This window comes from Euprymna scolopes, chromosome 7, assembly GCF_053919585.1.
Source record: "Euprymna scolopes isolate OS-2025 chromosome 7, ASM5391958v1, whole genome shotgun sequence".
Taxonomy (NCBI): domain Eukaryota; kingdom Metazoa; phylum Mollusca; class Cephalopoda; order Sepiida; family Sepiolidae; genus Euprymna; species Euprymna scolopes.
Window position 1 is genome coordinate 145,100,126 of NC_136488.1, and position 24,976 is coordinate 145,125,101.

Here is a 24,976-nt window from a genome sequence, read left to right on the forward strand (position 1 = left end):
ACACGCATGGGCATTAGTACTTTTCAGTTGGAAAAAAGCATGGCCTCCAGTAAAAATATGATGCATTACATTGGACAATAAAGGTCTTAGTATCCAGAAAACTGCTGGTCTGTCCCAAATTTGAATGTGATATTCATTTTCAGCATGCCCGAAAACCTATAAAGTCGTCATTTTAACGATAAATGCCGAGAGGGAAAGAAAGTAAAAAAAAAATAAATAAATAAAATATCAAGTCTACAACTAAAAATTATACTAAAAGGAATACGTCGTAACTCTAATGACTATATCGTTTTATTTCACAGTGAAGAACTTCTCTAATAAATAAAAAGTTTTATCAGAATTATTAATCAAAGTTATTAACTATTTCTACGGTGAATGGGATTTTATTATTATCAAGGAATGTAACTTATTTGACGAATATTATTATTAAATTTAGAAATAAGGATTAAATAGTTTCTGATTTTTTTAGACGATTGATTTTCGTATTATTTGGATTATCTAGATTACTGTTCTCATCTTCAGTGTTATTCGCACAACATTTCGGCCAATATAATCTCCGATATTCTTCAGTTATATCTTGTCCAAAAGGAAGCATGGCGTACCAAATAAAGTATTCGATAAAATTCAGTTGTAAGTTACACTCTTCTGGAGGTGTAAGGTTCAATCCTCAGTGCAGGCGATAGGAAGAATACAAGTGCGATTTACTTATTAATTCTACCTGGTTATGACTGACGGAACGAAAATATGTTACCCCATGGATTGAATAAAGCATTCTGTCAAGATTCCATGTAGATTCCCCGAGTTCGACAAGCTACACCTAAAGAAGGTTCGAAGTTACTTCAGCCGAAATGTTATGCGAATAGCACCCAAAATGAGAACACTGGTCTGAATAACCCGAATTAATATGCAGAATTAAATAGATTTAAAATTAAAATAAAGAGAAATTTGGAAAAAAGAAAAAACATTACTATCAAAAAGCGATATTTATGTAGAGAAGATACCGTGCTAAAACAATAACATTGTTTAGAAACCCATTCTTCACATAGGGGGGAAGACTGTTTTGTAACTATTCTGTACTTTCATGTCATAATTTAATAAAATAAAAATACCATAAAACCTGAATTTAACCATAAAAGTTTGGAACTTGGACGTACATCAATAACTAGGTGACTTCACCTATACTGGGTGGCCCAGAGATAGTACTTGTTTTGTGCAGAGACTGGTGACATAGGTACTGGGTCAATATTCCTTATCCTAACCTCATATCTCCAGATCCCATTGGTAGGTGTATCATCCTAGGGCATTACGTTGTACCCATACCCTGAACAGAGTGCCTCTTTATAGCTGCAATCCGTTTAATACTGCAGTGGCATCGTTCTGCGACACTGTTGCCTGCTGCATGTAGGCACACTAACAGCACAAACACTCCCTAGCTGGTGGAAAACTCCCTGAATTCTGCACTAGTGAAAGCAATGTCGTCAATAAACAGTTCTTGCACTCAAAAGAATATTGACATAAGATGATGAATAACATTTCTGTAGTCTTGCCACGACAATGGCTGCCAAATGGTAAAATATGTTGCTTCCCGTCAGGAAGTATTTGTCATCATAGGTTTTATACATCCCCAGTCTTTGCTAATTAATGTTTACTATTAATCACCCTTTTCTCCAAACGAACTGAGGCTGAATCAACCGTTCAACATTCTTCACATGCTCTAATAGTCAACCACACATCAATTTTAGTAATCATTGAGCAAATCTTCCAGGCAAAATACACTATACGTTTAATGCCTGGATGTTCACTACTCTTATATACTTCCATGATCAGACTACTGGTCATTTTATTACTCATCACAGGTCAAAGGCAGGCTCTGGTGTGAATTTCAGCCTTTCTAGCCACTTTTGTGGCACCCAGATAATAGGGTCCACCAAGTTCTGGTTCAACAGGATCAGAGCAACATTCATGGACAGTCCATACTCTTCTATCAGTGACTTTATTGTTTCCAATCATCGCTGCAGCAACATTTTGGTGGTTTTCCCAATCAGCACGTCCACTAGCCAGTGATGCATGTTTACTGAGTGTTTTTAAGTGAATGACTAACACCATATTGATGGCCTTCAGTGCTGCATAGAGTCCAGTTAAGTTAATGTGTTAAGCTTCGTTTGTGGATTGCAATCATCACACATCCTCAAGCAGTATTATCGCATTCCAAGAGCACACCGGTCACCAAAGAACTTGCGTCTACCCAAACACTGATGTCTTTCCAGGCACACACCAGAGGCCCTATTTTTATATGCATTTAATCTTTTAATGTTTTTTTTTCTATTTCTATAATTATTTTTTCCTCTGATTTATTTATTGAATGATTTACTCCCCAACTCCTAAACTACACCTTTCAGATTTGAGTCTATATATGTCCAGCTAGTCATTACTTAATTTGCCTTAGTTTCGTATAAATTTTTATTTACATATATTCATTTTTCCTTTTCCCTTTTACTTGCTATTTTTTTTAAGAATAAACTAGAAATTAAAAGGTTTATTTAAATAATTTTAGTTAATATCTTCACCTCACACTGGTTATGTAATTAATTTAAATGTTAAATCTATCGTTTTCAGCCGTATCTTCATATAAATATGAGAGGAAAAAAATAATTATAAAAATAGAAAAAACATTAAAAGATTAAATGAATATAAAAATCTAAAATTGTAGAAATATCATCTAAAAATGATACAAAAGTGGGATACTTACTCGATTCGAAGGGAATAAAAAAAATAAAATAAAATGAGGATGAACGAGGTGAGTCAAAACTGCTTGTTCCCTTAAAATAGTGAGTATGAATATATTCATTCATATATGACAATATGATGAATGTATTTTGATGTCTGAAGAGTAGCTATTTTTTGAATATTTTAATATAACGTTTAAATTTGTACAAATGGTTACAAAACAATTGTAACCCATCAGGAAATACACCATATGATGTTCTTATTTTATAGTTTGTTGCCTTGGTTTTTGCAAAAATATATGCATGCTCGAATGTGAAAAATGATAATGAAGTTAATTGAGTTAATATTGACTGATTTTATTGAACATTACTGAATTTTAATAGAAGATTTTTGGTAAAAAAAAAAATATATATATATATAATATACACACACACACACATACGTCATTATCTTTTCAGTTATCTCTTCCTTTGGGAGTCAGTATAGTATATGTTCGTTCACCATGATATCCTGCCGAACTAACAAAAATATCTGATCGGAGAGAGCATGCATATATATATATATATATATATATATATATACACACACATATATACATACACACACACACGGTTGGTTATTTTTATTTAAATATTGAACTGTCCACATGAACATATTCCATATTTACATTCTTATGTTTTTTAAAGTTTTCTGACTACAAATCATAAAACTTAGTTTTATCCTATGCAGTAACCAGCAAATACATAGAAATGTTAAAATTTTAACGTGACTGATTATTTTGCTAACAATTTTTCCTCTGATGAGAAGAAATAGCATTCTTTGAAACTCTGCGGATTAAGGAGCACCCAGCTTTGGAGTATTCTGCCGAATAATAAAAACTTTTTGTAAATTTCTACTTTACAGCTTTGTTTATATATATATATATATATATATATATATATATATATATATATATATATATATAAATCGGATGTAAACAACAGCAAAAGATATGACTGCAAGCCAGACCATGTTTCAAGCTGTCTGATGATCGCTAAAAGCGTGAAACCTTTGATACGGATCTAAAACACAACTATTCAAGTAATGTTTATTTTATTTCTATTAAAAAATAAGAAAGGGACAAGAAATGTCCCAAAAGGCATAAATAACTTGAATAAAATTTAAAACGCGTTTTATTCATTATTCTATAATATAAGCTTAATTCCAAACATTTTCTAAACCCATAACTTCAGACATGTAATGTGTTTCTATCATAGTATGGTTTTCAACTATGATCAAGTTACACTTATTAAAAGCTTCAGAGGTTATCTCAATATTATCAAATCATGCTGGAACAGAACCAACAATTTTTAATGAAAAAGTTCATATCGATAATAATAAAGCTTCACACAGAGGTGTCATTGAAAGCAAACACCAAGCGTGCTAATTACGTTATAATGCAAGATTTTTCAAAGTATAAAATTATTTTAAGATGTACGCGTTTTGAATTTTTTTATGAAAAACCTAATTTTAAAAAAAAAAAAGAACAATGTATTTATAGAAAGTTTAGAAGATTGTTAACACTGAAAATCCACAAATCGGTAAAGAAAATAACACTGTTCCGCTGGCCTGCTTTCCGGCTGAATACAACATAGTCTTCAAATCCAATGTAAACAAGTTCTTAAGCCGCCCGCATAAATAATCAAATTCTGCCCAATTTATACCATTACTACACTACAACATTACATTGATTAACCCTTATCCTCGAGTGGCCTCCAAGCCTTAATAAGTGGTGACTCCCAAATAACAAAATAAGAAAAAGAGAGAAACTTAAATATTTTTTCTTCATAAAACTTAGGCGAATCAACATTAAATAAAAGCCTAACATTTTTGATGGATGCCAAACGGTTTTTCATAACTTGTATTTATCTCCTACGGCGAGAAGATGCGACACAAGCGTCGGAAAGTGTGATTGAAGAGCCAGCGCCCCCAGATGAGAAGCACTCTGGCTTGCAAAAAATGCCTGGGTAGTCCCATGGGAATTCCCCGGTAGGAACAGCAATATATGACAATCAACAGTCTAGATAATTTCAGAAATTTTGGATTTTGGTGAAAAAAATTGCATGCAAAAAAAAAAAAAAAAAAAAAAAAAAAAAGGTTATCTATATGGGAAACAAGAACTGAATAGATATTGACATTAGGAATTGTCCAAGCATTTCAACAATAATAATTCCACAAAATAAACCAGAGACAGATTTTCTTTTACGGCATATCAACCCATTTTGTGCTACCTAATGTATTCAATAAATTAGTCATTTATTTGACAAGAGATTCAAAATAAAAATATATATTTTTTTTTACAATACAAGACTATTTTTTACAATAAAAAAAAAAAAAAAGTAAAATGATAAAACTATAAATGCTGGCTCAAAATTGGATTCCATCGTTTGGGTTACTATTCCAATCCACCTAACCTACATGTGACGTTTTCCCAAAGACGCCCCCACCCTCTTTTTTTTTTTTTTCTTTCTCCAAAATTGTTGCATTTTTTTCTTACCATGCCAATCATATGTCATCTAACTAGGATAGAACAGCCAGTGCCGGATTTGGCAGCAAGCCAGCCAGTGGACTGGGGTCGGGAGGGAGCATTGTATGCGTGTGGACAATAAGGAGAGGCAGATAAGGGCATCAGCATCCCCCCCCCCCCGAGATATTCAGTGCGTATTGCAGTAGCCCTAAATAGGCCCTATTAAATACAACCATTTAGAAGTAGCGTTTATATAAAATGTCTTCTACAGAATCCAATATAATATATATATATATATATATATATATATATATATATATATACACACTAGCAAGCTGCCCGGCATTGCTCGGTCGTAAAATCACCTTAAATATATTACTATAGAATAAATTCTGTATCAATTATTATATTTGACCCAATATATAATAGTGATTTCGAAAGTTAAAAAAAAAAAAAAAAAAAAAAAATGATTTGGGGATAATCAGCTGGAATCAAAACCAACCTATCCCGTCAGTTGGATAAGAAAATGTAAAAATTTAATCGCCTTTAACCTATAAATATATATTTGCGCATGCATATAAGAACACTTTTAGTCGACTTACACCTGCCAAGTTTCATTTTTTTTTTTTTTTTTTTTTTTTTTTTGCAATTTTTACTCCTTAGCAGCTATTTTTACCTGCTAAAGACTAAATCAAATTTGTCTCACAGGTCTAAATTCCCTTTATATAAAGTGTGTAGATTAAAAATTGACAGATAAGATATATGACACAGACAAGATATATATATATATATATATTATATTACATACACTCTAGATTATCTAATGTATTCGCTTGAACTCGGAGTTTAATAGTTCTTAATTTCCTTCATTCATGTGGCAATTGTTTGGTAGACTTGAGGTAGAGGCTCGACAAATTGAGCAAAAGGTGGCTGGGTTCGAATCTCATGATCGGCAGGAATTATTACTCTACACTGATGAGTGCGCACTAGTGTCTAAGTAAAAATGAATTTATATATATATAAAATCAGTAAATTTTATAAGACAAAACCTTCTGTAAACTTGAAGTAAATATTCATAGTTATGTTAATCCCAATCAAATAAAAAAAGCTCAATACAATCGAGATAGGAAACAGAGCTTGTTATAGAAGAACACAAATTGAAGACCTTAATTTATATTTTGCATGAAATTTATTGCTCGGTGTGATACTGAAATAATTGGGAAATTTCAATACACCTTGAGTATCCTGTTGAACAAAAAATTTAATATAAAATATAATTTACAGTCTTAAATTTGAGATATATATATATATATATATATATATATATATATATATATTTGTAAAACGTGGCCAAATCAGGCACATTCATTGACAAGCCATTTGCTAGTTATTCTTACATCAAGTTATAACTTTAGAAGCATTTTTTTTTTTCAGAAAAAAGTCTCTGATAGATAAATACTGAATTGATGTGACTTTTTTTTTTTTTTTTTTTTTTTTTTTTTTGACAAGGAAGAGTACTTTTATTTCTTTAAGGACAATGGAAATAAAATAAATCAAAATTTGAAAGAAGATGGAGAAAAGTTACAAAATCGAAATAAATTTTTCATTCTATATTTATAAAAAGAATAAAACTTCACCCAGTCTTGTGTGTGGGGCAGACACCATCCGAGGTGTGTGCGTGAGAAATATAATATACAAGTTAGGTATATGTTTATATATATATATATATATATATATATATTTAAATGTGCAGGATTCATTACTAAACTAATCAACCTATCAGCATAAAATTCGGAGCAACAGCTAAGCGTACGGTGTATATTCAGTTTAATCTAGTTTTATGCAAAGGTGATAAAGAAGAGGTGCGGAAGCCATTATATAATAACGTTATTCTTTCAGTACGGTCCGTATTCTGCATAAGTACCGACATAAGGTTTAGTATGGTTATATATCGATCTTAATCTTTGGAAAGGACATAAAAGTGGTGCAAAAATGTTCTGGCAGTTAATTTTACCTATTCTAGAACTGGTGTGTGTATATATATATATATATATATATATATATATATATATATATATATATAAGGGGTCCTTCAGTCTTTGACATACTATGGATACCCACGAAGGGGTGCCTGCGCGTGAAATTTTTGTGGCAGGAGGTGCACAATCTCTAACCACACCTCTCCTGAGTCAACATTGTTAAATACCAGTGACAAGTGAAGTGTATGTACAGGACGACTGGAAACAAATGCCGAGATAAGTCGAGAGCACAGACAGCACCTAGAATTCCCAAATGGTCACCCATCTGGTACTAACCTAGCTCAACGTTGCTTAACTTCGGTGATCTGACGAGAACTGGTGAGTCAACGCGATTATGCAATATATGTGTGTGGTGTGTGTGTGTGCGTATTTCAATGTTATGGGAGATAGAAGTAGCATAAAAACGACAATGTTTTTGATTATATTTTATTTTGATGTTTCAAGCGGCCCTCCTCTCTTGGTCATATATATATAATTGAAAATTCAAACATGACGTAATTAAAGAAAAAATAAGAGGTAATTACAACTTCTCTCCCAATTTGGATTTTGTAATCATGTCCATGTGCATTTATTTTCTTTTGATGAATTGATAAGTGTTTTTTCTTCTGATGAGTTGAGGCAAAAATATATTCATTTTGAATTGTGCCTGTCAACGTATGACAAAGTTCTCTCTGATTCTCTCTCCTCTGATCTCGAGCGCGTGGTTCAGTGGGGGAAGAGGTGGCTGGTTACCTTTAATGCATCCAAAACCAAACTGCTATCCTTACATCATCAACGCTCTGATCCCCATCTGGCATCAATTGTGATGGATGGCACTCGTCTGGGTGAGGCCCCGTGTTTTGACAAGCTTCTGGGTTTGACCTTTACTCCTGATCTGAAATGGAACACGTACATCAAGTCTGTTGCCATGGTCGCTGGAAAGATGGTGGGGTCCTTCTACCGCTCCAGAAGATATCTCACTACGGATGCAATTCTCTATCTATATAAAAGCCAAGTACGTCCAAGGATGGAATACTGTTGCCATATCTGGGCAGGAGCTGCTAAAAACAGCCTATCCTGCCTTGACAGAGTACAAAATAGACTTCGTGGCTTAGTGGGGGATGCCCTTTTCTCTACCCTGCAACCTCTCTCCCACAGAAGAGACGTTGCGAGCCTGTCCTTGTTTTATCGTTATTTCCATGGCAGATGCTCGTCTGAACTCCAATCTCTGGTCCCCCCTCGCCAATCTTTCACGAAAAACACCCGTCTAGCTGAATCCACTGTGAAAAATTTCCCCCACTCTATATCTGTGCCTAAATCAAAACGCAGATTCCATGAACAAAGCTTCTTTCTTAGAACTGCACGCCTGTGGAACTCTGTTCCGTCTGCCTGCTTCCCTCCGGACTACAACTTGGATGTCTTCAAGTCCAACGTTAACAAATTCCTAATGAACCGCCCCCTTAAGTAAACATTTCAGCAAATCTCCTCACTAACGTAATGTACTTGCAATAACCCTTATCCCTGAGTGGCTTCCGGGCCTTGATAAGTGGTGATCACTGTAAAAAAAAAAAAAAAAAAAAAAAAAAAACTTAAAGGAATAAATTGGACTATAGACTTTTGTTATTTGTTATATGCTCTGTAATTACATTGAGCTTCATGAATTAAAGGATTGGTATAAATAAATTGAATAAAAACATTTCGAGAAATTTATATATCGGATCGTTGATACGATTCGGTAATCGAAACATGGTAACTAAGCAGATAAAACGATTATATATATATATATATATATATATATATATATATATATATATATATATATATATAGCCAGTAGAGTTTAGTTTCCTAGAAGTACATCCAATGAAACAACATGTGTCTACCAAAATAGTGCTCAATGAGTGAACAGAGCAGGTATATTAATTTTATTTATACAAACATTAATGGCTACATATGTGCATACATGTTTCTGTAATCACCCGCGTTGGGGGATTACGTCTTCAGGCCAAGACTTTCGACGGTAATTCTTGGCCTGAAGACGTAATCCCCCAACGCGGGTGATTACAGAAACATGTATGCACATATGTAGCCATTAATGTTTGTATAAATAAAATTAATATCTATATATTATATTTGCTCTGCAATAGTATTGAGCACTCTCTTCAGGTTTTTACTAATTACCATTTTTGCTATTGAATAAAAGACGAACAAAAGTTGCATATAACTTTATTATATCAGATCAACAAGGAAATAAAAAACTCTTCAGGCCATGGCATTTCGAAGCTAAATTCTTTTTATCAGAAGAGAATATATAAGAGGAGGTTGCGAGAGTACTTACAAAATCTGTGACAATATTTTTTCTCGAAATACTTAAAAAAAAAAAAAAAAAATCGGGCCAGTAATACTTAAAAGGGAAACTCCACGCCTACATCTTAGCATGTTGAAACTTTTTCCGATTATCGAACTGTTACGACAGCATAAACTGGTTTTTACACAATCGACTGCTACAAGTTCTTACAAAACCTGCCCTTTTACTTGTGTGCACAGATGCATGATATAAGACATTTTTTTATCATTTCCTTTTCGACAAAGGTCCCAAATAGAATTCACATGCGCGTAATAGATACCGCGACCCCCTACCTTCGTCGTTCTTGCTAGTTTGTTATACAATAATTTAGGGAGAGAAAGATAAACATCTCAATATTCGTATAAGTGTTTTTGTTTTGTTGTTTTTGTTTTTTTTTAGATAGGATTTTCAAGTTAACTACAATTTTTACGGTATATTTTGCTTTGGCAGTTATAAAACGTCCTCCTCATGTTAAGAATGGATTTCTAAATAACTATAATTTCAGCACGGTCCATATTTCTGCATAAGTCGGTATCATATTAAGTGGCCGATATCTAGTTTTGGTGTTGGTATCGTCGAGACGATTCTGAATTGGTTATGACGCTAAATAAATATTGCAAAATTGAAACGATGTTGATAGCAATAATGGCTAGCTCTTGTAGGCGGCACCAGTTTAGGTTGGTAAAGAAATTGTGGAGGCAGGGCTGTTAGCTAAACTTGACAAAAAAAAAAAAAAAAGAAAAAAGCTCGGCAAGAAGTACATTACGTATGATGTATTTTAATAAAAGAAAGAAACGTTCGGCTTCAGAATCGGAATAAAAGAAAAGAAAACGATTATCACGTGTAATGGGACGCCGGCAGTTTGCTTCAAATTGAAATACAGTGTAACTTGTATCAGCCCGTTAAAGAAAAGAAAAGAAAAAAACAATGGATACTTGTGCATTTTAATATCCCCAAGCAAATTGCGAACGCCATTTTTAACATGGTGAGGGGGGGGGGGGCTTTCTAAACTCGGTACTTATGCAGAATAAGCATGTTATTTATATAGGATTTCAAGTCCAGTTCAAGTTTTACTGCATCCTCTGGTAAATTGTTAGATGAAAGTACAAAAATAGTTACAAAACGCCCCCCCCCATTCTCCATGTTAAGAACGGATTTCTAAATAATAGCACCACCATTTCAACACAGTCCGAATTCTCTCTGCATAAATTCCGGTAATTCTTCCTTTGCCTGAACGAAACTAAATTAAAAACAATTACTTTGCTTAGGGATGTTAAACTGCACAAGTGTCAAGAATGTGAATAAAAAGTAAAAGATTTTAATTGATATAAAATTAAACACTCAAAATTATTTTTATGTGCATATTTATTAATACGATTTTGTGAATTAAAAGTACAATGACTGCAGGAAGAAGTAAAAAAAAAAAAAAAAAAGAAAAAGAAAAAAGATAGTTTAGAAGTTGTCGGTGATCAAGGAAAACGTTCCGTTCCTTTTTTAGACGTCGTCCCACGTCGACTCCTGGCAGAGTCGATCATTTCATATTCCTCCCACTCTTTAGAATGGTGAATTTTTATTTAGAATGAAGAAAATGAAGAGGAAAAACTATGACAAAGTTTAATTGACAGAGAGACAAAGAAGAGACAGACAGAGAGAGAGAAAAGACAGAGAGAGAGAAAAGACAGACAGAGAGAAAAGACAGACAGAGAGAAAAGACAGACAGAGAGAAAAGACAGACAGAGAGAAGACAGACAGAGAGAGAGAAGACAGACAGAGAGAGAGAAGACAGACAGAGAGAGAGAAGACAGACAGACAGAGAGAAGACAGACAGACAGAGAGAAGACAGACAGACAGAGAGAAGACAGACAGACAGAGAGAAGACAGACAGACAGAGAGAAGACAGACAGACAGAGAGAAGACAGACAGACAGAGAGAAGACAGACAGACAGAGTAAAGAGAAGAGAGAGTAAAGAGAAGAGAGAGTAAAGAGAAGAGAGAGTAAAGAGAAGAGAGAGTAAAGAGAAGAGAGAGTAAAGAGAAGAGAGAGTAAAGAGAAGAGAGAGTAAAGAGAAGAGAGAGTAAAGAGAAGAGAGAGTAAAGAGAAGAGAGAGTAAAGAGAAGAGAGAGTAAAGAGAAGAGAGAGTAAAGAGAAGAGAGAGTAAAGAGAAGAGAGAGTAAAGAGAAGAGAGAGTAAAGAGAAGAGAGAGTAAAGAGAAGAGAGAGTAAAGAGAAGAGAGAGTAAAGAGAAGAGAGAGTAAAGAGAAGAGAGAGTAAAGAAAGAAAACGTGCTTGTTTATATTTTCTTCAGTGACAGGTGTTCTTAGAGTTCGAGCAATAATCAATAATAATAAAAATAAATAAATAATAAATAAAAACTTTGATTATGTGTCACATTGTGTCATCAGAGGAAAAAATCGGCCGGAATAAAAAGCGTGTTGACAACCATCATTTTTAAATTACATCCGATGTTTTTTAAGAAGAGGTCCCTATTTGTCTCCCCATGAGGACAGGATTAGACACAAGATCGAGAAAATCCAGCTTCCACGAAAGGGACAATCTGGATTGGGACAAAAATAAAAAAATGTACCAAACTAGAATTTTTGTTTTTTCACCGACTGCAAGCAAACTAACAGATACTACGCTCTATTCCTAGACTTCCTCCCCACCCCCATAAAAGCAAAAGAATAAGTAAGAATATTTCTTGTTTTGGTAATTATGAAGAGAATGCACCGTGTTTTTTTTTTTTTTGTTATTTTTTTTTTTAAATAATATTTTCATGTTAAATTTAAGTATTACGTATCTTTTGCTTTTATTAAATTGTTAGGTGAAAGTTCAGAATAGTTACAAAACCACCTCCTCATGTTAAGAACGGGTTTCTTAAATAATACCATTATTTCAGCACGGTATCTTTGCACGAGTACCGTTATTTGTTGTACATGTAATGAGGAGGGGCATTAAAAATCTATTATTTCCACTCACATTGTGGAAGAGGGGACAAGAAAAAAACTCTTACATAATTGTTAAGCTATTTTATCTTTTCAGTACTTATGCAAAATACGGACCGTACCGAAATAGCAACGTTATTATTTAGAAACTCATTCCTAACATGTGGAGGCTGGAGGAGAGGGCGTTTTGTAACTATCCTGTACTTTCATCTAACAGTGTAATAAAAACAAAAGATACCACAAAAATTGAATTTAACTTGAAAATCCTACAGTAAAAAATGGTGCTAATGAATGCACTTACTGATCCGGCGGATCCGCGCTATTTTTTAAATCATATTTTCAAGTTTAATTAAAGTTTTATGGGGTTTTTTAAATTCAATTGTAAGGTTAAAATACAGAATAGTTACAAAACACCCTCCCCTCCCGGGGAGGGGAGGGTGTTTTTGAGGGGCCCTCCCCATGTTAAGAATGGCTTTTTAAATAATAACGTTATTATTTCAGCACGGGCATGACTTGCATGGGTTCCTAAAAAATAAAATAAATAACGCGGTCCGTATTTTACATAATTATTAATCTTTTTATTATTTTTTTGTCTAAGTAAAATATTTTTTTAAGTAGTTGTACCCCAGTACCCCACCCCACCCAATCTTAATCCAAAAACACGTGAATAATTAAAACAATAATTGTAATAAACATTACTTTATAAAAAAAAAAAAAAGTGAAAAGGAACCGGTTCCCACAGAGACGTATAAAAGAAAATGCAGGAGACATACTTTTTTGTGGGTGTTTTTAGTCGTTTTTTTTTTTTTTTTTTTTTTTTTTTTTTAAGTTTAAATATTTTTAAGGACAGCTTGCGCTTAAAATTAGTTAAAAGTTTACCTTTTTTCTTAAACATGGCAGTTTAAAAAGATTCCAACGTGGTGACGTTTTTAAAGAGAAATCCAAACGTATATTTCTTGTACTTCGATGAAGAGTTTTTTTGTGAAGAAGCCGAATAATCAAAATAATCCAAGTTGTTAAAAACACAAAGTCGCGTCGTTTGTCAGACGCACAAGCAGCTGTGAGAGGGAAGAGGAGGGACAAAGAGAGAGTGGCTTTTTTTTTTCGTCGTTAGTTGTTGCCGTTGTTCGAAGAAGAAGAAAAAGAAGAAGAAAACTCCTACTCCTACCGTTTCTACTTTTCTCTACTCCTACCCTCACCCCCTTCCTTCCTTTTCCATTTTAGTACACTAAGTCTTGAATAAGAAAGATGGGGAGTGGAAGGAGGGAAATGTTGAGGGGAAATCCGAACAACACCGTGAGAGAAAGGGAAAAGAGAAGGAAGGAGAGATAGAGAGAGGAGGAGGAGGGATCCGGACAACATGAAGAGAGAGAGAAAGAGACAGGGGATAAAAAAAAATCGGAACAATGTCAAGATGAGAGAAAGAGAGAAATCGATGCGGAAGAAAGAGAGAGAGAGAGAGAGAGAGAGAGAGAGAGAGAGAGAAAGAGAGAGAGAGAGAGAAGCAGACAGACAGATAGACAGACGGACAGAGGGTCCGTCAACTTCGTGTTGTGAGATGATTTGGGGAAAATCAGAAAATGGGGAAAAAATTAATAATACATTTATTCAATTGAAGATTTCTTGTTTAACTGCATTTTAGTTAATGTTTAATGTTTCTTACCAACAATGTGTATTTTTTTAAATGAAGAATCGGTACTTGTGCAGTTTACGAACCGTAGTTTTTTTTTTAAATAGGATTTTCAAGTTAAATTCAGTTTTTACGATATCTGTTGTTTATTAAATTGCTAGGTGAAAGTACGGATTTTTTTTTTCCTTGAAAGTCATCACTTGTCAAGGTCAAGGGGCAACTCAAGGATAAGGATTAGTAAGTGTTAGTGAGACAACTCAATGATGATCAGTAATGGTGGAACTTGGGTAGAGCTTAGTTATTTAAAAGGACGGGTCAACAAAGCTCCCCCTCCCCATGTTAAGAAATGGGTTTCTAAATGATAACGTTATTATTTCAGCACGATCCGTAAACTTTACAAGTTCTCAAAAATTTTAAAGGAAAGGCGTTTATCTTTAAAAAGTGAACGACGAAAACCTACGAGTCGTTTTATTTATTTTTATTTTTAATAGAATGGAAAACACAGACTCTTCGTAAATATATTGGCCTCCTTTCAACCTCTTAAGATAAAGAATATTCCCGATAAAAGATACCTGCACGAGGAATATACAATGAAACAAGGGTTGCGCAATCACAGCCAAACCTCTTTTGAAACATCATTGTTTGGGTTTGATCGAGGCAGAATGAAGTTGGGGGGGCGGTCTGACAATTATTTGGATAAAACACAAGACAAAAACGGCAATGGTGAAGAAAGGATAATAAACGCGGTTGTTAAATTTGTCACGCAAGAACAAATTAATTGGTTTATTGAACCGTAAAGATGCAGGTAATTAAAGAGGGTTACGTCAGCTGCCGGCGTCACAGGAAGAGTTCGCGAGGAGTGTCTGGTCGGGTTACACTTCCACCGCTGTTGTGTGAATGTAGACGTCATTGAGGTTGAAGAAAGCCGTTCGCTAGGTCTAGTCGCTTGAGGTTAATTCTCCAAGTTGGTGGTCGAACATAGACGTCACCGATGGCTGAAGAAGCAGCTCCGCGTGTTGTTCGATTAAGGTTGGTAACTACTCGGTAAACTAGAGCAGAAGTTGTCCTGAGAAGGACAAGTTGAAGTGCGCAAAAAAAAAAAAAAAAGAAAAAAACAGTAGAAAAGTTGACCCGAACACCACAAGCACTTGTACCCCCTCGACGTGAATACCCCCGACAAACCCGACAAGCAGCTAAATCCCACCCCTTCCCCTTCACAGTAGAGACCCCTGGGTGTAAGAAGGCCTTCTACTCGAATAGTTTCTTCTCCAGAACTGCTAGACTTTGGAACTCCCTTCCGGGATTCTACTTTCCGAACTGTACTGACATGCAGAAGTTCAAGTGTAATGTGAACAGACATCTTGCTATCATCTCCCTTCATAATACCCCTGAAACTTATGTCCCCGATAGTAGTCTCTTACTTCAAAATGGCACTGTGCCTTGTTTGGGGTGAAAATTGAATTTAAAAAAAAAATTAAATAGAAAAGGGTAACTTGTATGGCTTAACAGCGTAGAAAATAAGTTGCCCAGAACGGACGAATAGAATACTGGAATAAGGAACGTCGGTCATTGGATTTAGTCATGTCAATAGCAGGACAGGCAGAAAGTCAAACAGCCGAACGCAGGCAGATCAGGCCATAAGAACCACTATATACATGTATCCCATGCAGAAAGATGTGACACAAGACCGAAAAGTTGGGAAAACTAGCTCCACCAAGGGAAAGAGGACACTCTGGTTGGGTACAAAAATACTCAGAAAGAGGCCCATTTGTATTCTCTAGTAAAGCCACCTCACACAATCAAGAATAACCTCTCCCCCCTGAAAAATGTCTGTGAGAGTGCACCTCCTACGATCAATCTGGACGATACTTCATCCCAGCAAATAATTTTTTAAATATTTTTTTTTATTAAAATTCTTTTTACGATGATTTTCAATATATGCTAATGTTTTTCCATAACAAGTAAGCTTTCCTATGATTTTACTTGTAACTGCATTTCTCACAACGGGGTTTGCATAATAAAGCATCTCATTTCTTTTGCTTTCCTTTCATGATAAGCGATGATAGCACATTATACTAAAGAATCGCCAGAATAAATTATTTATTCAAAATTTCAGTGTTTATTGATAATTCATTGTTATAGGTAGGTATTCCTCAGACAAAGCAAAGTATCGCCTTTATATTATACTAGCAGGACCTGTTAACCGGCGTTGCCTGGTGGAAGCATCCCCCTCTCATAAAAAATTAAACTACTGTTGTTAGTGGTGTCCAACCCCAACCTCCTAATGTTAAGAACAGCTTTCGGAATAGACATACCATTTTTTGAGGGGAGGAGGTTGTCAAAATATTTGCTCCAAATTTAACCTTGATATTCATTGTCAGCATACCCACTCACAAATATTATAAACCAAAAAAAATTGGGGGATAGCAGTGTCGGTCAGAGAGAAGTAAATTTATTTATCATGCATGCGTACAAACATGACGGCCAGTGAATTACAGTGCATAATACAGGTCTTTATATCTTAAAAACTACTTGTCTCTGCCAAATTTAAATGAGATTATCTTAATAAGCCTAGTCGAAAACTTATGAAAGTCATCATTTTAAAGAAAATTGTGGAGGTGGAGCTAAGATAAAAGTTTACCTAAAAAAACACAAACAAAGTTAATGTCTGTGCAGTGTCGATAATGAGTCCAGAAAAGAGAATTAAACAAAATGCGCCACAGAAAGTATAATTGGTAAGAAAACAAATATATTACAAATAAGTGTTTCCATAGGCAATGTAATTTAGTTTAAAACCTAACTGCATAAAATATTGGGGCGTTAACTTATTTGTAAGCGGTTGACATGATAAGTAACATGATTGAAACCTAGGTAGTCATTGGAAAATATATAAGTAATTACAATCATCCACAGTAATAGTAAATGTAAAAAAATAAGAAAAATATAACAAAAAACGCCTCCACCCCCCAAAAAAACAAACTAAAACAAAACAAAAAAATAGCACCGTGTAAAGGTTGAAAAGCCGCTTCAAAATTGAAAATAAATAATGGTACCCGTAAATTTTTTTTTTTTTTCAGGGCTTTTGGGGCGGGGGGACAGTGGCGGGTAAGCACTTTGTGCATAGATAAGTGTAAGGTTACAAGTATTTAATTTCCTGTTTATGAGCAGTTATTATGTTTATATTTGTTTGTTTGTTTTTTTAGCATGATTGCCTCATGTAGAGAGCGACAGCATATTGGGAAATCTCTGGAGTGTTTGTTTATGTATGTAGAAGTGGATTCTGGAATAATAGACTTGTCAGGTCTCAGCCAATCAGAATGGGCGGATTTTGAGAAAGGAGAATTTATTATTTTTGAATCTGGAAATGGAAAGATTATGTTATGTGTATGTAGCTAATAACCAGTTACGATGGATGCAATGAAAGTATCATAGAAAAATGTAGAATTGGTCCCGGTGTCAACTGGTAACAGTGAGGATTAAATGTTTATAGAGAAAAATAGGGACTCTTTCATCTATATATGTTGTGATCGTGATGGTGCTGCTCCTAGTATACAATGTAGCATTTTATCATAACGACTTAATGTGTCTAAAATTGTGTCCGAAAATTACATAATATAGTGACTAATAGTCCAGACGTAATGAATTTGTATGTGGCATCTGTTATTGCAAACCTACGATACTTTGGTCCAAAGGGAAATTTCTGCAGTATAAATATTATATAGGAGATAATAAATTAAATGTTTAATTATGTCGTACATGTTATGATAATTGTTGCAGCATGAATGACTTGGATCAAACTGCCCATTACAATATATCTGTAGCAAAGCAACACTCACCCTCACTGATCCGGCTTCCTCCAAAGGAAAAAGTTTCATGGGAATATCAAATTCACAAATGTTCCCCAGTCGCTTGTACATCCCCATCAGGGGGAGATGACGACGTTATGCTTTTGCAATTCTTGAAAGACGTTTTGATGTCTTGTTACATACAGCACTTCATATCCACAAATAGTCACCCATCTGGTACTGATCAAATCCAATGTTACTTAACTTAAATAATCTAACCAGAATCGATATTTCTATGTAAGTATGCCATATTATACAGCAGTCATTAAAGGATTACTGTTTTTTTTTTTGGGGGGGGGGTCTGGCTGTCTATGTACATTTCCTTGCTGAAATATTCCATATATGAAAACTCAATACTCATGCAAATTATGAACCAATAGCATTTTCAAGTTAAACTGAATTTTTACAGTATCTTTTGCTTATTAAATTGTTAGGTGAAAGTACAGAATAGTTTCAAAACGCCCTCCTCCCGATGTTAAAAATGGGTATTTAAATAATAATGTTATTATTTCAGCATGACCCATATTCTGCATAAGATTTGAAAAGTCTTCATCCCATAAAGTTGCCTGAATTTTTTTTTTTTTTTCAGAAATGCATCAACAATCAGATCAACAGTGATTTTGTTGCTATTGGGCTGAATTATCGTCCTGTTCAATCTCAGAAGGTCCACACTCCCAAGCTTTACCTTTTCTTTGGGAAGGATTTATTTTATCACTAATTGTCTGAGGCCTGACCCTCTCAAGTTTTACCCTCATTTTGAAAAGGGCTTAGTTTATTATTAATCATCTGAGGCCTGACCCTCCTAAGCTTTACTTTCTTTTGGAGAAGGGTTTAGTTAATCTCTAATTGTTTGGAGCGCTCCTTCTATGGAATACCATTATCTTAAGGAGAATAGTTTCCCATCTCCCTGGAAAATTTCATCAGTATGCCCTGTATTTAAGAATTCAGGTGATCGCTCATCCCCCTCTCAGTACAGGCCAATAAGTCTTCTGTGTGTCATGAGTAAGTTGCTGGAATCTGTGTTAAATACAGAAGTAATCAACCATCTCAGCAAAAATAACCTTCTTAGTGACACACAATATGGTTTCCGTTTTGCTAGATCTACAGCAGATGTGCTTACAGTTATATCTCATAGGATTAGCAAATCTCTCGACAGAGGCAACCTTTCTAGGGCAATTGCTCTTGACATATCTAAGGCCTTTGATAGGGTATGGCATAAAGGTTTATTTCATAAGATCTCCAGCTATGGTATAGCTGGAAATGTCTTCTCAATTATTAAATCATTTCTTCCTGATAGGTTCATAAGAGTAGTAGTTGATGAGCACAAATCAAAAGCTCACAGTATTAATGCCGGTGTCCTTCAGGGGTCCATTCTGGGCCCAACTCTTTTCCTGATCTACATTAATGATCTTCCAAATCACATCCTTACATCATTTGTAGACATTTATGCTGACGACACTACCATTTATGGTAGCACATCTAAGACAGTAAACGACCAAGTTCTTTCCAATTCTCTCTCCTCTGATCTTGAGCACGTAGTACAATGGGGTAAGGAGTGGCTGGTTACTTTTAATGCATCTAAAACCAAGCTTCTCTCTTTACATCATCAACATTCTGATCCACATCTGGCATCAATTGAAATGAATGGCTCTCGTCTTCAGGAGGCCTCAAGTTTTGACAAGCTTCTGGGCTTGACCATTACTCCTGATCTTAAATGGAAAACGTACATCAAATCTGTTGCCAAGGCCGCTGGAAAAATGGTGGGATCTTTCTATCGATCCGGTAGATATCTCACTGCTGATGCAATTCTCTATCTATATAAGAGCCAGGTAGGTCCAAGGATGGAATACTCTTGCCACATCTGGGCAGGAGCTGCTAGAAAGGACTTGTTCTGCCTTGATAGAGTTCAAAATAAAATAGACTTTGTAGCCTCGTAGGAGATGTCCTTTTCTTTTCCCTGCAACCTCTATCTCACAGAAGAGATGTTGCGAGTTTGTCTCTGATGTATCGTTATTTTCATGGAAGTGTTCGACTGAGCTTCAGTCTATGGTCCCCCCTCGCCTAACTTTCACAAGAAACACTCGTCTAGCTGTAAACACTATCAATAATTCCCCCCACTCTTTATCTGTGCCTAAACCTAAACGTAGATTCCATGAACAAAGCTTCTTTGTTAGAACTGCACGCCTGTGGAATTGTCTTCCGTTTTCCTGCTTTCCGGCTGACTACAATATGGTTGTGTTCAAGTCTAACGTAAATAAGTTCTTGATGAGCCGTTCCATATAAGTTATCAAATTTACCAAATTTTCATTACTAATGATTACTATATTGTCCAATTTCTACTGTACACTCTTTAACCCTTATCCTTGAGTGGCCTCTTGGCCTTGATAATGTGGTGATGCCTATGTAAAAAAAAAAAAAAAAAAAAGGTTGCTCAAGCATTTGTTCTAGGCCAGAGTTTGCTATTCTTAGTGGCTTTTCTACTTAACACCTAACCTTGTGTCTAACCTTCTGGATAGGTAAATAAAATAAGTATTGCCATCATTTTCGCTGCATGCAATAAATCGAAGATACTTCTCTCGCACAATGAATTTGAACCGAACACTTTACTTGCTACTTTTCTTGGTCGATAAAACCAACTTAAATTTTCGTAGAACGTGATGTTAAGATGGTAACAGTTTGTAGCTTTCCTGTTCCACGAATACTTTTGCAGGAACTCGAGTTGAAAAATCGGTTCATCCAGGATTCTATTTTAAGGAGGAGGGGAGGGAGAAAAAAAAAGATACAATCATACCAGGAAGAGTGAGAAAAACTCATAAAATGTGTAACAGATTACCGTTTTGCAGAAAGGTACAGTTAACTACTTGTTGCAACATGATGAACAACAGATTTAATAGAGAAAATAATGAAAAAAATTTCAGTGAATTTCTTTATTAAAAAACAAACAAACATGATTTAATCTTTCTTTCTTACCTCTTAGGACGAGGGTTATGACTAGGGCTATGACAACAGCATATTCTTTTCCTTGTTTTGATTCTCAGGTATATAACCATTGATATCATATATGTTTTTGTTGTAGAGTGATGTGATCCCTGGTTGATTAATTGTTTCTGTGTCGGATATATACTCAAGAGAAAAAACAATGAAAAGAATGTGCTGTTGTAATAGCCCTAGTTATGACTAGTGATGGGACGATTACTATATTTGGCATTTGTGCATTAGTGCGAAGGCACAACGTTTTTGGTTTTCAGTTAGGACATTTGAAGAGTGCTTAGCAAGGGCAGACAAATACAATTTCAAGACAGTTGATTATTTATATTAATATTAAATTTATGTGAAATTTCAGAATTTTGGCCTTCTTTTAGGAAAGCTGAAAAATTTATTTTTACAACTTTCAATCAATCATGTGTGTTAAATTTCAGAATTTTGACTTTATTGCGAAAATTGAAAATTTTGAAAGAAAAAAATTGTTTTCTCAAAATCACACACATTTCAATAATGGATGTTCAGAAATTTAAAAAAACAAAAACAAAACCTCTATTTTGTTTAAAAAAAAAAACTATTTACAAATTTTTTATATTTATTTGAATTCACCATTGGATATAGTTTAAGGTCATATCCAGGACCATATATCGGAATTGGAAATTTACTATGAAATCAGTAATTGTATCAGAATCGGGAAAAATATTGGAATTGTCCCATCACTACTTTCTCATGCATTTATTAGCAACTAGCAGGAAGGCCCGACGTTTCCCAGGATTGAATGATGATCATCGAATGTTATATACTTCCAATACTTTTATTGTCATCGAAATCGGTGAAATCGCACATTATCAAATCGATTGATTGCTTGCTCTAGTCAAGGACTGTGATACACCAGAAGAAAGCTTCACATACCTCCTCGCAATGACTTAGTTCACAATGCATTGTAGTCTACATTGCACTGTAAAGAACCTACTGTTGATTTTATGAATTTATTTTTCATGTAATGTATTGTATTAAAGTTTGAAATGCAAAAAGTTAAACATGCTTCAATTGTGCTCTAAACAGAAACATCCATTTCGAACGCACCCCTATCTTACCTAAGAACCTACTGTTGACTTTATACGCCAGACCCGCCTGCTTTTGCGGTGATAAAACTTCTAAAATGCACTTGTGATGTCAAGCTGTATCAGAGTCTTAACTTTGCTCAAAGTTAGACTATTCCTTTTCTAATTGGATCTAAGAAGACTGCCAGATACATGAAGTACATGTGTGTGAAATTTCACAAGAATCGACCTAGTCGTTTCCGAATCCATAGGGAACTTACACACACACACACACACACACACACACACACACACACACACACACACACACAGTATCTTCTATCTATAGTATAAATCTCACCTGTCTGTTTAAATGTATGTATGTATGTATGTATGTATGTTTGTTTGTATGTCTGCCTAAAACTTTTGACAGAGATGACGGATTTTCACGATATCGGTATCGTTTTGAAGCCTGACACTTTGGACGACAAATATTGAAAAATTGGTTAAAATCATTAATTCCTTCACCCTCAACTGGACACTTTCTACACTAGGGAGTCGCTTTTTCGCCAATATTTTCCAAAGTCATCCCCTCTTTTCGATTGACTAGTCTTAATTTAAACATTCATTACTTCCGGTTTGGCGATAGGCACAACAGCAAAGACGTCACTTTTTTTTTCATGTTCTTTTCCTCCTTCGCAGTATGGATTCGAGCCTGCCTGCCTACTACCACATTTTTTTTTTTTTTTTTTTTTTTTTTTGGCTCAACACACACCTCCAAACACCCGGGCAACGTCGGGCACCCAAGCTAATTTGCATATAGGAACAGGAGGAAACGTTTATTTTTCATATGTATACCCATGGTGATAGTGGTATCTCTACCACTATCACCATGGCTACACATATGAAAAATAAACTTTTCCTCCTGTTCTGAAAATCATTTACTTTCAGCAGCCTAGTAACCCTCACTTCCCTTATTTTGTCTTAGACGTCGTTTGCAGATTATTGACGATGCCATCTGTTGGTTAGTGCACTCTCTGACTTCTAGGTTAGTAATTCAATTGCTCCATTTTATTCTTAGAATATATTCTAATGCACTTGGGATCAAACGCATCTAAATTCCTCTCTTGGCTGATTTTGAGATGCAAAATTTCATTTCCATATAATAGTGTAAACAGGACGTTGCTGTTATAAACTCTTGATTTAGAATTGAGGGTGCATTTTTTTTTTTCTACATCTTGTAGAACTGATTAAATGCTGCTGAGGCCTTACCTATCCTGTACTGCAACTTATAATCCATGTTGCCTTCCATGTTTATGGAACTTCCTTAATAGATGAAGTTCTCAACTATATAGAACTAGTTCTGTTTTGGTCGATAAGAACGTTTGTAGGTTGTTGATGTGTCTCAGCAGAGCATGTTTTGAGCTTTATTAACATTGATATAAAGAATAATGTTCCCTGCTTCATCTTTGACCTTATTTATAATGATGAATATTTTGTATGGACATTTGTTTTGATCATACTGCCTTCTTTGTTTATGGAGCTTCCTAAGTGAAGTTGTAATTTATAAGGATTATTATGGTTTTTAATAGTTTTTCCTTTATTGAAAAATATTTTTCCTTGATAAAAACAAATCAACAAAGCAAGTTAAAATTCTTTTCTGTTCTTTACAACTGGGGCTACAACATGTTTGGTAACTTTACAGGTGCAGTGAACTAAGTATTATGGTATCTATTCGATGCACATTTAGACATCAATAGGGATTAGAAAATAATGCAGAAATGAGAACAAATTTAACGTAATTAAACCATCAGTTTGGCATAAAGTATAATACATTTTGTACATTCATCTTAGTTTATTTTTAGTCGGTTCATATGCGCGTCATGTTGGTGCAGTGGTAACGTCACCAGCTTTGAATTCTGCAGTTTTGCTTTCAATTTCGATTCTAGCTGATTGCACCCAAATATTTTTTTTTTCTTTTGAAATCACGACTCCATAATACTATATATGAAATCTGGACAAAGTAAAATATCATATTTAAGCATATTTTATGACCAGGCAAAGCCTCCGCTAGTATATATATATATATATATATATATATATATATATATATATATATATATATATATATATATATATATATATATATAGCGATGGACAAACAAGAAGAAGGCATTTGTTTTGATGATATTGTCTTCTTTGTTTATGGAGCTTCCTAAGTGAAGTTGTAATTTATAAGGATTATTATGATTTTTAATACTTTTTCCTTTATTGAAAAATGTTTTTCCTTGATAAAAACAAATCAACAAATTGTATAAACAATTGCCTATCAAACATATTTATGAGAACTTGCCATTGTGACCTTTCCGTTTCCTTTCTTTCGTCTTTCTTTAACTATAAACGATGCGTACATAAATGCTCTCTATTTTTTTATTTCTCTCTCTTTTTTTTTTTTTTTTTTTTTTTTGTTTAAAGGGAAATCGCTCCAGACAAGACATGGAGCCATTTGATGTAAGGAGCTTTAGAAATATTTTTTTATGTGCGTTTGTTATACTGAGATATTTAACATAACGTGCATGGCTATATGCAAATACCGAGCCGTGAGCAAAATGACGCCACAGTAAGAAAAAAAGAAGGCTATAAAGTGCACGAGACGTGGATGACGTTCGAGAGCACGTTCGAGAAGACAATCACGTGAGGGATGTCACAGCGGTAACAAGAGAATGAGGAAATGAATATCGTTATACAACAAAAAGGCGAGTTGAAATTTTTTTCTATTCTTTGTCTGCTTTGCAACTGAGGCTACAACGTGTTAGGTAACTTTACAGATGCAGTGAACAAAGTATTATGGTATCTATTCGATGCACCTTAAGGGATTAATAGGGATTGGAGAATAATGCAGAGATGAGCACAAATTTAACGATATTATACCATCAGT

At 34.6% G+C, this 24,976-nt stretch overlaps 1 protein-coding gene, 1 long non-coding RNA gene and 1 pseudogene across 2 annotated transcripts in view; 1 reads left to right on the forward strand and 2 right to left on the reverse strand.

Annotated features, from left to right (window-relative positions):
• The window catches only part of LOC145280026 (CDC42 small effector protein 2-like), a 260,837-nt gene extending 247,074 nt beyond the window's left edge, over window positions 1-13,763 (reverse strand). Inside the window, exon 1 of the mRNA XM_080131681.1 lies at window positions 13,418-13,763. The gene's annotated coding sequence lies outside the window, so the exon portion shown is untranslated. The remainder of the gene's footprint in view (window positions 1-13,417) is intronic.
• Window positions 7,155-24,976, forward strand: part of LOC145280027 (uncharacterized) — a 97,500-nt gene continuing 79,678 nt past the window's right edge. Inside the window, exon 1 of the long non-coding RNA XR_013868528.1 lies at window positions 7,155-7,590. This is a non-coding gene — a long non-coding RNA (uncharacterized LOC145280027). The remainder of the gene's footprint in view (window positions 7,591-24,976) is intronic.
• LOC145280436 (5S ribosomal RNA) lies at window positions 7,501-7,617 on the reverse strand (annotated as a pseudogene).